The sequence below is a fragment of the Vipera berus genome (genome assembly GCF_964194415.1).
Source record: "Vipera berus genome assembly, chromosome: 5".
Lineage (NCBI taxonomy): Eukaryota > Metazoa > Chordata > Lepidosauria > Squamata > Viperidae > Vipera > Vipera berus.
Genome location: NC_138207.1, coordinates 68,775,619 through 68,790,279, shown reverse-complemented (window position 1 = coordinate 68,790,279; position 14,661 = coordinate 68,775,619). Strand labels below are relative to the sequence as shown.

General features: G+C 37.3%; 1 long non-coding RNA gene across 1 annotated transcript in view; it reads left to right on the top strand.

Moving 5' to 3' along the window:
* The window catches only part of LOC308668375, a 53,926-nt gene extending 48,311 nt beyond the window's left edge, over positions 1-5,615 (top strand). The window contains exon 3 of the long non-coding RNA XR_014026504.1: positions 5,032-5,615. This is a non-coding gene — a long non-coding RNA (uncharacterized lncRNA). The remainder of the gene's footprint in view (positions 1-5,031) is intronic.
* Positions 5,616-14,661: the final 9,046 nt, after the last annotated feature.

The window sequence follows — 14,661 nt, the reverse complement described above, 5'->3', positions numbered from 1 at the left end:
GGCCTTCTTTACACTTCCCATAGGAAATACCATGTATGTATTCTGTTTTCTATTCTGCAGCAATTTACTCTGTAGGGTCATAGACTCATAAAAAATGCAATAGCTATTATTCCACTGCAAGCTCCAGACTCTAGCTGATCCTTATAGAAATTTAATATGGATGTAATACACAGAATAACCAACATTAATGAAACAGAGGTTAAACACCAAGTTAAACATAAGTTAGCTTCAGACGTATTTATCTCCGTGGGATGTATTCCAACTCTGAACCTAGACTTCACGTCCCGTCTTCCTCATTTCTAATCAGGAAGTAAGCAGAGTTAGGGTAAGTATTTTCTTGTCTGAGCTGAAACAAGACTTGAAAACCGGCAGTGGTTTATTAGAAGCCTAATTGCTTGAGATACATAAAGCAGCTGCATGCTGCCCAGATGAGTTATGATATGCCATGGAGGCATTGCGATCCACTTATTGAAACATAAAGGCAACTTACTTTGCTTCCCTGAAGTATTTTGTCTCATTTCTTCAGAAAGTGAAGCAGTGCAGCTGCTTCTCATTCCTTTTAGGAGTGGCCAGCTGTGGGACATATAATTTGGCAAAATACGAAGCTTCGTCAAGGCTGAAACTTGGTTAAGAGAACTTGGGAAGGAGGCAGTAAAACACTACAACACTACATCACAACCCCCAGGTTTTTTTTAACATGGTTAATGGTTCCATGTGAAATAGAAACAGCAAGAATAGTCTATATTTGCTTCTGTCTGAAAGTTGGTTGTTTGAAAGGATGATCTGAGACCCAATCTATAGTGCTACATAACTGCCAGCTTTGGGCTATGGTGCCAGCCACTGTTCACTGTGTTGTTTCCTCCAATAACATATACTTTTAAAAAAGACTTGATTATTTATTTATTTTTAAATCATGCTGCATGATGCTTTTTCTAGAATCAGCTCCTTAGACCCTTCAATCATTCTCAACTAATTCACTTAAACTGTATTATTCTCATACTGACTCCTCTTAACATTCATGCCCAATTCCAGTTCTAGCATTGAGCTGATAAAGATTCTCTCTTACTAAGCAGGATATCAAGAACAGCAATCTGGCCAATTAACTCAGTTTCTGTGTGATGGGCTCTTTTTCACTCTGGAAAAGGGTATAATTTAGATACAACTTCACCAGACAGACAGCCTTATAATTGTGCTCCTTCCTTCCTTAGTGTGTGAATTGTTAACTTTTATGACACTGTCGGAAGGCATGGAACTTTCATTCAATTTTCCTTTTAAAAATAATTCAATTCAAATCAAATATCTTTATTACAGTCTTGGACTAGCCTTTTACAGTAAAAAAGAGCAATAGTTCAACATAATAAGGAAAGGGGACAAAAATCATAGGGCAATAAAATGATATATATATAATTAAAACTTTATTACACTTGATGAAGATATTTGTCCACCTGATATGTGAGTGTGGGGTTAACATTCCTTAAAAAGTAATAACATAAAATGTATTACAGTGCCCCTGGTATTTGGAAATGATTGGGGTGACCAAAGCACATTAAAATAAATGTTGCATAGGTGTGTTAATATTGGCTGAAAGCACTGCTGTGATTTTTATTCTCTGCTGTTGAAAATCAGCAGCTCAGTGGTTGCAGGCCCAAAACCAAGACAGACACATGATGATTCTTCCAAGCTGAATACTTTATTGTTCACATCTATGGATAAAATCTTGCCAGACTGAGCACTCTGCTATCTGCGTCTATAATATACTTGTGAACTATTAGGGAGGGGCTGTCTTCACCCTCTTTCTCTCAAACATAATATCTGGACTGAATTGTCTCTTACAACTCTGGAATGCAGCCCCTCCTTGCCAGGAATCTCCTATTCACTGTATTCCATCACATTCCATCATTATTTAGTGTTATACACTTTTAGGGATTAAATAACATTCATAGGCTTTAATTGTTTTTCTTTACTAAATATTTATCCTGCTGTAATTGTAAGACTCTGGGCGGTATACAAAAGCATCCATGGTAAAATGCCTGGACTGACAGGCATTTTAATTAATTATATTTAGAATTTTTAATTTATTTTTTAGTCTTTAATTTTAATTTATTGCACAGATGTTTTTAATTTTATTCTTATCTTGATTTCTGTACTTATTATATGTTTTGTTGTTAGCCGCCCTGAGTCCTTCGGGAGATAGGGCGGGATATAAATCCCATCAATAAATAAATAAATAAATAAATAAATAAATAAATAAATAAAAGATCAAATATCCATGGTACATTCTGGTGTAGTGTGGTGTGGGGGTTAAGGTGCTGGTGTACAATCCAGGAGACCGTGAATTCTAGTCCTGTTATAGGCATGAAAGGCAGTTGTGTGACTTTAAGCCAGTTTCTTATTCCCAGCCCAACCCACCTCAGAAAGTTACTATACTGGGGAAAATAGGAGGAGGATGTAGTATTTGATATGTTTTCCACCTTGGGTTATTTATATAAAATAATAAAGGCAGGATTAAAAAAAAATGTCTACCTCCCCCAACCATGAGTCAGAAACAAACAATCCGAAAATGCAACAGTATAAAAGAAAATCATTCACAAGGTAGCATCATCTTAGTTAAGATAGGAAAGAGTTAAACATTTATTTCATTCTCATCTTTTTTCCATTGCAAACTGATGTCTCCTAAAGGTATTTTGCACAGAAGGAAGACTACCTGTTAGGCAGAGACAAAATGAGTTTTTCTACAATAGATGCTTTTGAGATTTCCAAGTTCACCTTTTTTTATCAGCAGATTCAGTTCATGCAAAATTATCTGGCTACAAGGTCAACTGGAAATAATCAGTCTAAATATGTAGGAAAAATGATTTTATTTGCACATAAGAAGCAATCCGTAAAATTACACTTAATGTTAGTGTGTAGTGCGAATAATTAATATTATTCAGTGGAATTTGACCTTAAGGGGGGAAAAAAAACCTAGGTTAGACATGAAGGAACTGATTAGGATCAAGCATCATTATATTGTCATAATCAGATATCTTAATTGTTTTGTTATGCAGAAATTGCAGGGACTAGCAAAATTAATAAGGCAGCTGAACTGAAGCCTTTGAAGATTTATATTACAGTATATATTAAATTTAAAGTAGGTCCTCCTATTTCATTACAATTAAAAAACTATCGCTTAAATCTCAAGATGTAACTGAATGATTCACTTCAAGAATGGTTGGTCAAAGGGCTGGAATGAATATCAGATCTAATAATTCATATGCATTGTACATTTGGAAAATGTCAAAGTGTGGACTATTTTTGAGGGAATCTTCAGTTCATTATGTCACCATCTTTTATTATTTTTTATTTCCTTACTTTCTATTTTTTTATTTTAATTTATCTCTATGTTGTTTTTGACAGTCATTGCTTAGGTCCTATGCTGATTACAGCTGATTTAAATCACACTGTGGATATATTAACTGGTCTTATATTCTACATATTATATGATTGTGGTGGGGTAAAGGTTTTATACATACATAAGTACATACATACAAACATACATGGAAAGCAACTTTGCCTGTCTCAACTTGTGGAATTCATTATTCCTGAAATGATGACTGAGCTCATTCTTATAAATTCCGTTAATTTTATTAATCTGTTTTTGCTTTCTCATTTCTATGAATTGTTAAAAATGATGCATTAAAATTAAATGTGTCGTGTATTTATATATCTATAGTGGTTGGGGGTTTCTTCAAACATACATGTCTGGCTGAGGAATTCTGGGAGTTGAAGTCCACAAGTAATAAAAGGGCCAAGTTTGAAGACCCCTGCACTAACCTGTAAAAACAGGCACACTTAAAGCAGTTGGGTTCTTGGCAGAGATGACTTCACCTTCTCCAGCATTTCCCAGAGAAACATTTCCATATAATATTGCTGCATCACACATGCAGACCAGAAAGCACTGGAAAAATAGATAAACAGCATGTCTCAAGAACCTGTTCCTGTAGCTCCAACACATAAGAGGATGCTAGCTAAATTTGTTTCCAGTTAGCATTCCTTCTGCCAGAGATACTTCTCCGAGTAGTCTTTGAGATAGTCATTATGGCATTTGTTTATATACCCAATGTCTATTCTGTCACTCTTACAAAGTTATCAAATGTAATTTTTAATTCAGATTTTTCATGGCCCTAATTATGGATGTTATTATTGTTTTATGTAGCTTTAACTAAGGTTTAATTGTACTTTAGAGAGTTTTTGTATTTCATTATTTGTAAATGCCATGAGATAGAATAATGTTGGCAGCAATATAACTGAATTATTGTAGTTATTCTTAGGGTTGCACAGTGGTTGAAATTCAAAGGAAGAAATGTGATTTGGAGTTATGTATATAGTATCTGCCTGAAACACCAAAAATTAATATATTTTTGTTAAGGTTATGCAGCAGCAATGGAGGGCATGATGACAGCTGAAGAAAATATTCAATTTCTTTAAGATATTTCTAGCAGATGGTACATGCACAGACTCCTAGCTGTAAATCATAACAGAATAACAGAGTTTGAATGGATCTTGGAGGTCTTCTAGTCCAACCCCCTGCTCAAGCAGCAAATCCTATACAATTTCAGATAAATGACTGTCCAATCTCTTATAAACCTCCAGTGATGGAGCATCCACAACTTCTGAAGGCAAGCCACTGCTCAGGATTAAATGGTTATTATTATCACATAGAATTATTACTACTTAGAAGAAATCTAGCCAATATATGTAACTCTTGGTTTAATTTCAGGAAGCCATCAGCCTAGTTACAAAAATCTTCTAAAAGAGGCTAATTCAGAAATCCAATAAGACATATTTGTCTGTGTTTTGCAGCCTGTTGCTTGAAAGAATCTTTCCCATTTTTGAACTATATAAACAAATAATAACTAATGCTCAAGAAACTATTTCTATTAATTTTAATCATGACTTGAAATGGACCGGACTAAACTATTTACTTACTTCCTTACATTTTTATTATGCCTCTTTGATAACACTTAATGTTCCTCATATTCATTCCTATAGGTACAGTTGTTTTCACTTTTCATATTAAAGCCAATGGGCTGCCATTTGACCCAGGCAGCAGCAGATGGCAGATGATGGAGGGCTGAGGGTCTCAAAGAAAAAGGAAGGAAGGAAGAAAGGAAGAAAGAAAGAAAGAAAGAAAGAAAGAAAGAAAGAAAGAAAAAAAGAAAGAAAGAGAGAGAGAAAAAACTACCAACTATATCTACTTGTTTAGGCTAAGAACCCTACAGTAGCATCACCCCAAGTTGAAATGTGGAACACAGGGAAAAGATGAAGATTTATGTATTGAATTTATTTGTTGCCCATCTCGTAATGAAACGAGGTCTTGTTTCTCAGCACTCCATTTTAGAACAATGAAACTTTCCCAATTTATAATTGCATGCATATGTATAACAACATGCATAACAGTTACGAATCATTCCAATTGTTCAAATAATTCCAGTTAGATGAGGTTCTTTTCTAGGTTTTGAAGACAGAAAGGAACCTCAAGAGTCTGAAGAACAACTCTTGGAGATAAAAGAATAAATCTTAAAGCCAATTACTTGTAATTTACCTCCTCTTTCTCGAAAACAATGATTGCTTCTAGGAACTGGATTGTAAATGTTCATAAGACAAATTATTAAAGATTCACAATATTCACAGTCACAAAATAATCATTTACTTGTGCCGTCCACTTTATTTGGAAGGTCAGATTTTGTTGTTGTTCAATGTATCTCTTGACCTCTAAGATACATTGAACAACAACAAAATCTTTGAATATATTAGGGATGCAGGTATGACCTTCTTGCCTATTGGATCTCTATTATCTTCTCTGCCTTCTTTGATGCTTCGCAGAGCAGCGTATCTCCTGAGATTCAGATAGTTTCCACCCTGATGGCATTTTTTTTGGTATGTGCCTTTAAGTCAATCTGCCTAGAAAAGTCCCTGCAGTTTTCTTGGCAAAGTTTTGGAAGTGGTGTGCTGTTGCTTTCTGCCTAGGGCTGAGACAGTGACTGGCCCAAGGTCACCTAGCTATGTTTTGCCTAAGTCAGGGTGAGAACTCATGACCTCTCAGTTTCTAGTCTGGTACCATAACCACTACATCAAACGGGCTTTACCTGGCATTTGTAAGGCATCCAAAATAGGGATTTCCCTCAGCATTGTGCCAGGAAATTAGGTGAGCCTATTTTTAGAAGTTTAGGGTTATGGATATGAGTGCTGCACCTGGCACAATCTGTTTCAGTTTTTACTGGTATTGCCAGTTGACTTTGGAAAGGAAGGTAGAGCCAATCAGTTCTGGAATATCTTACATAAAGCCTTCCACAATTCAGCATAATGTCTACTATACCTTGTTTAGGACATTACATTTGTATGGTGTAATGTAGGGGTCTTCAAACTTGGCCCTTTTATGACGTGTGGACTTCAACTCCCAGAATTCCTCAGCCAGGCACACTGGCTGGGGAATTCTGGGAGTTGAAGTCCACACGTCATAAAAGGGCCAAGTTTGAAGACCCCTGGTGTAGTGCAATGTGGTGGTTAAGGAATTGGACTAGGCTGGAGAGTTCAGATTTACCTTCATCCCTCAAAACTTCCGTGGTGGATGCTAATCATTCTTAACTTCGTCCATGTCACAAACTGATTGTTGTGAGGATAAAATGAAGGAAGAACTCCATGTAAGACATCCTGAACTCCTGAAGAAGAGAAAATTCATACTTATATGGATCATATAAATAGATAAGCAGTGAACTATCACAGCTAAATGTGCATCTAATGGTTGGACTCTCTTAATGGTTTTAATGCAATTCACTTGAATCTAAAGTTCAGTGCTGAGTTTTGGGGTAATTGTCCTCTGTATGTTAGGCCTCTGCTCTCAGGCATTATACGGTAACTATTATGCTAACAGAAATGTCCAAAACATTGGCTTTCAAAAATCAGTCAAATGCTTATTCTTAAAGTAGTAGTTTTATTCGTGCATTTTAAGTGCAGTAAACCTTGGTATTACACATTGGGGATAATTCATCTTGCACATAAAAAAAGCTGTCCATATCTGAATAGCTGAGATAAACCCATTCAGAACTTTTCCATTTTTAAAAAACTGTACAGATTTTTTTCCACCCTTGAAATAATCCTTAATTAGTTTTGTGGAATAAGTTTATGTGTCCTTTGCAGTAATAAGGTAGACTTATCTGAAGTCTGCGCAGACTTCATCTTGGAAGAAATATACTAATTGAGCCTGATAGAACAGATGAAGATGAATGTACCTTATAAGAAAGCAATGAATATTTTTACATGTAATGCTCTATCAAAAGAGAAGAAATGTAGGGAAATTTCAACCTCTTGATGATGATGATGATGTCTTTTTAGAGATCACTGTGATTTGGTTCAGTGGTAAAATAGAGCACAATGTGTTCTACAGATGTGATAATCTAGCCTATTGCAAACATTCAGTAAACTATTAGCTTTCTTATATTGGTGGAGCCTTACTGTAAGCGTCAGTAATTTTATAACTTAATGATTCCTCTCATTTCCTCTCTCTCTCTCTCTCTTTCTCTCTGTATACCTTCATGTCACTCTTGACTGCCAATCAAATTTCACAAATGTTTGCAATTGTCTACTTCCCACAGGATGGAGGGAGGGAGGGAGGGAGGGAGGGAGGGAGGGAGGAGAGAGAGAGAGAGAGAGAGAGAGAGAGAGAGAGAGAGAGAGAGAGAGAGAGAGAGAGAGAGAGAGAGAGAGAGAGACTGGTCCAAGGTCACATAGCTGGCTTTCTACCTAAAGTGGGATTAGATCTCATGGTCTCCTGGTTTCTAGTCTGATGCCTTAATCACTATACCAAACCGACTTTCATTTTATAATTACGCTTTTGATTTCCAAATATTCTCAGTGAATAACGCCATACTTCTGTATTGGTATCATTTTGACATAATCTCCATAGATATCACTTCAACAATTATTAGAGAAACATGCAAATTGCTATGGATAAGAGAAGCTTGACCTGAGCAAGCCCATCATCACCTGAGGTGACAATAATAGGCTTTATTATTTATTTATTTTTATTTTTCACATTTCTGAACTGCCCATCTCCCTCAAAGAGGGACTCTGGGAGGCGTACGCTAAAACATCAGAATATGAAAACAGCAGATAAAAATTAAAATGTTAAGAGTTAAATTTTAGAATTAAAAATTTAAAATATATTAAAAAAAGCTTTTAGGAAGCAAGAATAATTAAACCCTGTTAAACATTAGTTGAGAAAGGCAAAGGCACTACCAATCTCACAACTATGTGCACAGCCATGCTTTAACCCCTTTTTAGAAGGCCAGGAGAGGGAGTGTTGACTATTCCATAGAGCAGACACAATGGCAGAGAAGGCTCTCTTCCCACAGCACAAAGGTCTTCTGTGATCTGCTTTTCTTGGCCCATTGGCCCTGCCAACAATGGCCTCTGTGAATATTCAGAAGCTGTTGTTAGCCGGCTCTGTTGTTTAGAAACGAGGTGTGATTCTGCAGCATTGTTTTTGAAGGGGTGTTTCACCCAGATATTTCAGGAACCGCTTCAAAGATCTGGGGATTTCTAACCTATGAGATCCTGCATCTGTGATTTGGGTTTCATTTCATGAGGGGAGGGAGACAGAACAAATGAAGCAACTCATCTGTGCAGACATTTCTAGAGGGCGTAGATATTAGACCATAAAATTGGTCTGGCTGGAGGAGGTGCTGGCTTCTCATAGTTCTTAGTCAGATGAAATCAATACTTAAATAAGGATATGAACTTAAGCTTAATTGTGAGTGATGGTGTTTTGTATGTTGACTCAAGAAGAAATATGCAGTTGGAATGCTTTAAACTTATCTTAGTAACCTGAGGGCTGAGAGGTGTTTGTGAGTGTCTTGTCTTTCATTTTACAGTAACTCTAATCTGCAGTCCTGCTGGCTCCCCATCCCTCAATTACATCCAAAAAAACAACACGTTGAGGGATTTTTCATATTAGGAAGCGTGAACAGACCAGGTCAGTGTAAAATTGGGTAATGTAAAAACAACATCAGCACCATCCAACATTTTATCAGGCTAAAAAAGGCTTCAAAATACCATCAAAATAAATTGTAAAGGAATTCAAGAGTACTTTGAAAATAAGGGGCAAAAGCAGGAAAAACAACAATAACCCTATGGTGGGAAGTTGAAAGGAGGGTTTTGATGTGAGCTTAATATTAATCCTATGAAACTCAGATCTGATTTGATTCCAATCTAAGATGTGAAGAAGGCAACATTTGATTCAAATTTCTGGTTTTGAGATCTGAAGGCCAAGTGAATACCAAACATTTTGAGGTTTGACAAAGATTTGTTTGTAGTAGCTCTTTTGGGAGGGTTTTTTTTGTGGGGGAGGGATTGCAGAATGGGATGAAAATAGTAGGGATGGTATACTTTATACCATAATTTATGATAGATTTCAATGATTTTAGCACAATGCATTTTTGAAATATTTTCCTGCTCCCCCTTTAAACCAGATATAGCAATGGAGAAGCATGAGCATCTAAAATTGGCCTACAAGGAGTCTCAGTTGTGCTGGACTGATGCAGACTGTATTAAATTCCAATTTAACAATACTTTTTTTTAAAAAAAGATCTGTATAAAAATGAACTGTTTCAAATTCTTTTCTGAGTTTTCAGGCAATTTCTCCTGCCTTACCCTTAAGAGAAGAGATGTGATCTGATGAATCAGATCACCTGAATTTGTTGAGTTCTAGGTGAGCTGGCACAACAGTGTGGCAATGTTTTGCTCACCCAGGAACAAGTCTCTTATTATTGGGTTGCCTTTGATGGAGTGCCAGGCTAAGGAGGGTGTATTAGCAAAGCTTGGCCTGGAAGCAAAAAAAAAAAAAGAAATAAATAAATAAACTAGAAATATCCCCTTGAAGCTTCGTGAATACCTTAATTTTTTGCCTCCTTCTTTATGACTATATAGGAGAGAGAGCAATGCAGAAGTGAGACATCACTTTCTGTTTAGATGTATATTATATGGTGAACAAGCAAGGATATTCTGCACTTCAGATCCAAAGTCAGAGAGGTTTTTCAGAATAGATATACGTAGGTGTATTCTTAGTGCCTCTTTAAGACAATTATTATTGCAGCTGGTATGTTGCTATGAGACTCAGGGAAAGATGCAGCTTCTTTAAGGAGTGCTGACAAGTACAGCATTTGTATCTTTTTCCAGAGCACCATTCAGGCTTTTGATCTGAAACACAGCACAATCCAATAAATAAGTTAATTATTATACATTGGAAAATATCAACAATAGCTCACCTTCACATCCTGGAAATAAACTGTTTCAACTTCTTCCTTCAACACAACGCATTGCATGCCAAAACAACCAGACATAAAAACCGTTCCCCCCCTCACCCCCAGGCTATCACTCTGTTAAACAACTAATTCCCACAACACTGTCTATGCCCTGAGATTTCAAACCACTTACTAGGGCTGTATAATTTATCCTTTTCATCTGTCCTATTACCTATGTAAAGGGATGCGGTGGCTCAGTGGGTTAGGACGCTGAGCCTGTCGATCAGAAGGTCGGCAGTTTGGCGGGTTGAATCCCGAGTGCCGCGTAACAGAGTGAGCGCCTGTTGCTTGTCCCAGCTTCTGCCAACCTAGCAGTTTGAAAGCACGTAAAAACGCAAGTAGAAAAATAGGGACCACTACGGTGGGAAGGTAACAGTGTTCCATGCGCCTTTGGCGTCTAGTCATGCCGGCCACATGACCACGGAGACGTCCTCGGACAAACGCTGGCTCTTTGGCTTTGAAATGGAGATGAGCACTGGCCCCTAGAGTTGGAAATGACTAGCACACATGTGCGGGGTAACCTTTACCTTTACCTTTATTACCTATGTACTTAGATTCTTATGACTATAATGTGTTGTATCTCATGACTTATGTTGATTATTTTAGTATGCTATGACTATCACTGAGTGTTGTATCTATGATTTATGATGATTGTGTTTTATGATTATGATTATGATTACCCCTTGTTGCTTGTATGTACACTGAGAGCTTATGCATCAGAGACAAATTCCTTGTATGTGTCCAATCACATTTGGCCAATAAAGTATTCTATTCTATTCTATTCTATTCTATTCTATTCTATTCTATTCTATTCTATTCTATTCTATTCTATTCTATTCTATTCTATTCTATTCCTTCCCAAAAATACATTTCCAAAGTGTCACTGAGAAATATTCTAAACAAGCTATAAAACTTCTAAAGAATGAAGAAGGAAGTCAAAGCCTCTTCAATGGGGAAACATTTTGATACAATAAATTTATTACATTTTACAAGATAATATTTCTAACATGATATGTAAAACAAAACATCCTTTGTAAAAACTGTAGTTTATAGCTTTTATCAAACTGGAAAGGTTCTATATATTATATCAAATTCCAGGACATAGTATATTTAACAGTGACTGATATTTTTTTAATATTCAAGTGGACTGTATGTGGCAAATGTTTTTTAAATGAAAGATTGATGTTAATTTAGGATATGGTGAACTATACTAAAATATGAATATACTACAGGTAATCATCGACTTAAGACCACAATTGAACCCAACATTTCCATTGCTAGGTGACACAGTTGTTAATAATAATAATAATAAACCTTTATTGTCAAAGTACAACATGTGTACATTGAGATTAGCTGAGCCTCCCCCCATGCTCTCTCCCCCCAACACGCAGTGACAACAAACCCTCCATCCTACCACACCATGTGAACCAACTACACCACACACCGGCCTCCCAAGTCAATTCTGCATAAGTTCACAGAGATTATATCCCATTTAAAAGCCTAACAGCCCATGGATAAAAGCTATTTTTCAGCCTGTTGGTACGGCTGGCTATATTCCTATATCTCCTACCGGATGGTAGGAGAGTAAAGAGATACTGTCCAGGGTGTGGGTCATCCCTGAGAATCTTCCTCACTCTTCCAAGGCAACGAGCCCTGGCGATGTCATCCAGTGGTGTCAGGGAACAGCCCACAATGTCTTGTGCTGTGCTCACTACCCTCTGTAATACTTTCCTGTCCGCGGCTGTCAGACCAGCATACCAAACCACAATACCATACGAGAGGACGCTCTCTATAGTAGACCGGTAAAAGAGGGTCATTAGCTGTTGTTCTACCCTGTTCTTCCGCAAGACCCTAAGAAAGTGAAGCCTCTGTTGGGCCTTTCTAGCCACCTGAGTTGTGTTAACTTTCCAGGTCAGATCTTCACAGAGGTAGACTCCCAGAAATTTAAAGGAGGAAACTCTCTCTACACAGTCCTCCCCGATGTAAAGTGGGGCAGGTTCCTCCTTTTTTCTCCGGAAGTCTAACACTATCTCTTTCGTCTTGCCGATGTTTAGGTGCAAGTTGTTGTTACTACACCATATGGATAGTTTTTGTACCTCCGCCCTATATGCTGTCTCATCCCCACCTGTAATAAGACCCACCACAGTTGTATCATCTGCGAACTTGATTATCGCAGTGGATGGGTTAGATGATACACAATCATAAGTGTATAAAGTGAGTTTTGTACCATTTTACAGTCTTTTTTGCCACAGTTGTTAAGTGAATCACTGCAATTATTAAGTTAATAAGCCGGTTGTTAAGTGAATCTGGCTTCCCCATTGACTTTGCTTATCAGAAGGTCGTAAAAGGTGATCACATGTTCTCAGGACACTGCAACAGTCATAAATACATGGCAGTTGCCAAGCATCTGAATTTGATCACATGACCACAGGGACGCTGCAATGGTCATAAGTGTGAAAAACGGTCATAAGTCGCTTTTTCCAGTGCCGTTGTAACTTCAGTCACTAAACAAATGGTTGTGAGTTGAAGGAAGAGAAGGGAAGAAACTGCAACATTAATGTATTTGGCTACAATTGTATCTATGCCAAACAGAATGTTTATTCAATGACAGATCAAAATTTTGTTAATTACAAAAACATCATTTTCTAGTCACAAAGCAAATATAGTTGCTTTTGAATTTGAAGTACAATCTTTTATATGCAAGTTAGAAGTAGGTTAACTGAAGTTACTTCCTGATAATTGATTTTAAAAGATTCCCGCCCCCCCCCAATTTATAGCTAGTCTACTTATATGATTTTACAGAGTTAAAATGGTAATGGTTATATTAACTCCATAAGTAGTTGCAACTGATTATGGCTTCACTGGATTTGCTTTGGGCTTTTTTCCTGAAAGGCATCAAAGCCCATCTGCATCTTTTTGAATGAATCAAAAGGTAAAGACTCTAAGGTGACTTCATAAACATGTGAATGTGGTTTCTTTTGGCAAATAGATGAAGCCCTTCATCATTTTTCAGGATAGGCTTTGACTTCCCAGTCTAGCTTACAACCCTACCAGACCTATAAAAAATAATTGCCCATATGCAAGTTAACTGGGATGTTAAAAGGAAGCGATTAATAAGTGAGGATTATTTTAGCACTTCTTAATAAGACGTATTTTCAGATCCACATTTCTCATTTTCTACCAGAACTCTGAGAAAAGACATTAACAGATTTGTGGTAAGTATCAGGTCAGTTTGAATAGTCATCTTATGTGCAGGCCCAATTATTATGAATGAGAAAATAACAGAGAAATTGCTGGTTAGGATAATAACTAAGAGGGGGAAGAGTCATTTTGAATAATGAGATTACTCAAACTAATTACTTAAAAGTCTTGCCAAATAAATAGAATTGCAAACTATTTTAGCAGCCTTTTCTCTGAAGGATTGGAGCTGAAAATTCTGGGCTTCAATCCAAAGACTGAATTTACCCAATGACCACACACACTGACTGAGGAAAAATTACCTAATGAAATAGAAGGATGAGGACTACCTCAAACTCTCATTTACTTGGTTTAACTTCAATAATGTACTAAATGACATGTACTGATATCAAGATACTATAATAAATCATGCAGATAATTGGTGAAATGTATAGAACTCATTAGTCTGGGAAGATAAAAAAAAGCTTGTGGTAGTTTGTTACTAACTACCCAATTAGTTATGTCTCTCATAAGAAATAAATACATAGGCATAATTGGAATACAAGCTGCCAATTCTGACAAGAGGATCTGAATTAACTGCGGGAGGAAAATCTTTAGCAGAAGTGGAGCTAATATAGCCTACTCATAATATTTTCTAGGAATTCAAATGCAATTTTTCCTCCTCATTTGATGTTCAAAAATCTGCTTTTTAATAGAACTGCCTTAGAATCAATGTAGCTTTTCATCCAATATCTTCTGCACATTCAATATCAGAATCAATTAGAATATGAAAGATTTTTGGAGCCATTTTAATTCCAGCTCTAGGTTGATCTAAGGCAGGGGTGTCAAACTCAATTTCATTGAGGGCCGCATCAGCATTGCGGTTGCCCTCAGGGGGCCGGGTGGGTATGGCCAGGGTGGGCGTGGCCTACTGGGTGGGCGTGGCTAGAATGCGTATGGCCTACTGGGTGGGCGTGGCCAGCTCTACATCGTTCGCATCAAGGGTGCCTATGGGGGCCTGGGCAGGAGTGGGACAGATCTGAGGGTCTCTGGCAGAAGGAGGGTCTCTGGGCCAGGGCCAAGGCAGTGGGGTCCGTTCCCTCACTGTTTCTAGGATGGCTTCGCGGGCCACATGAAACCACTT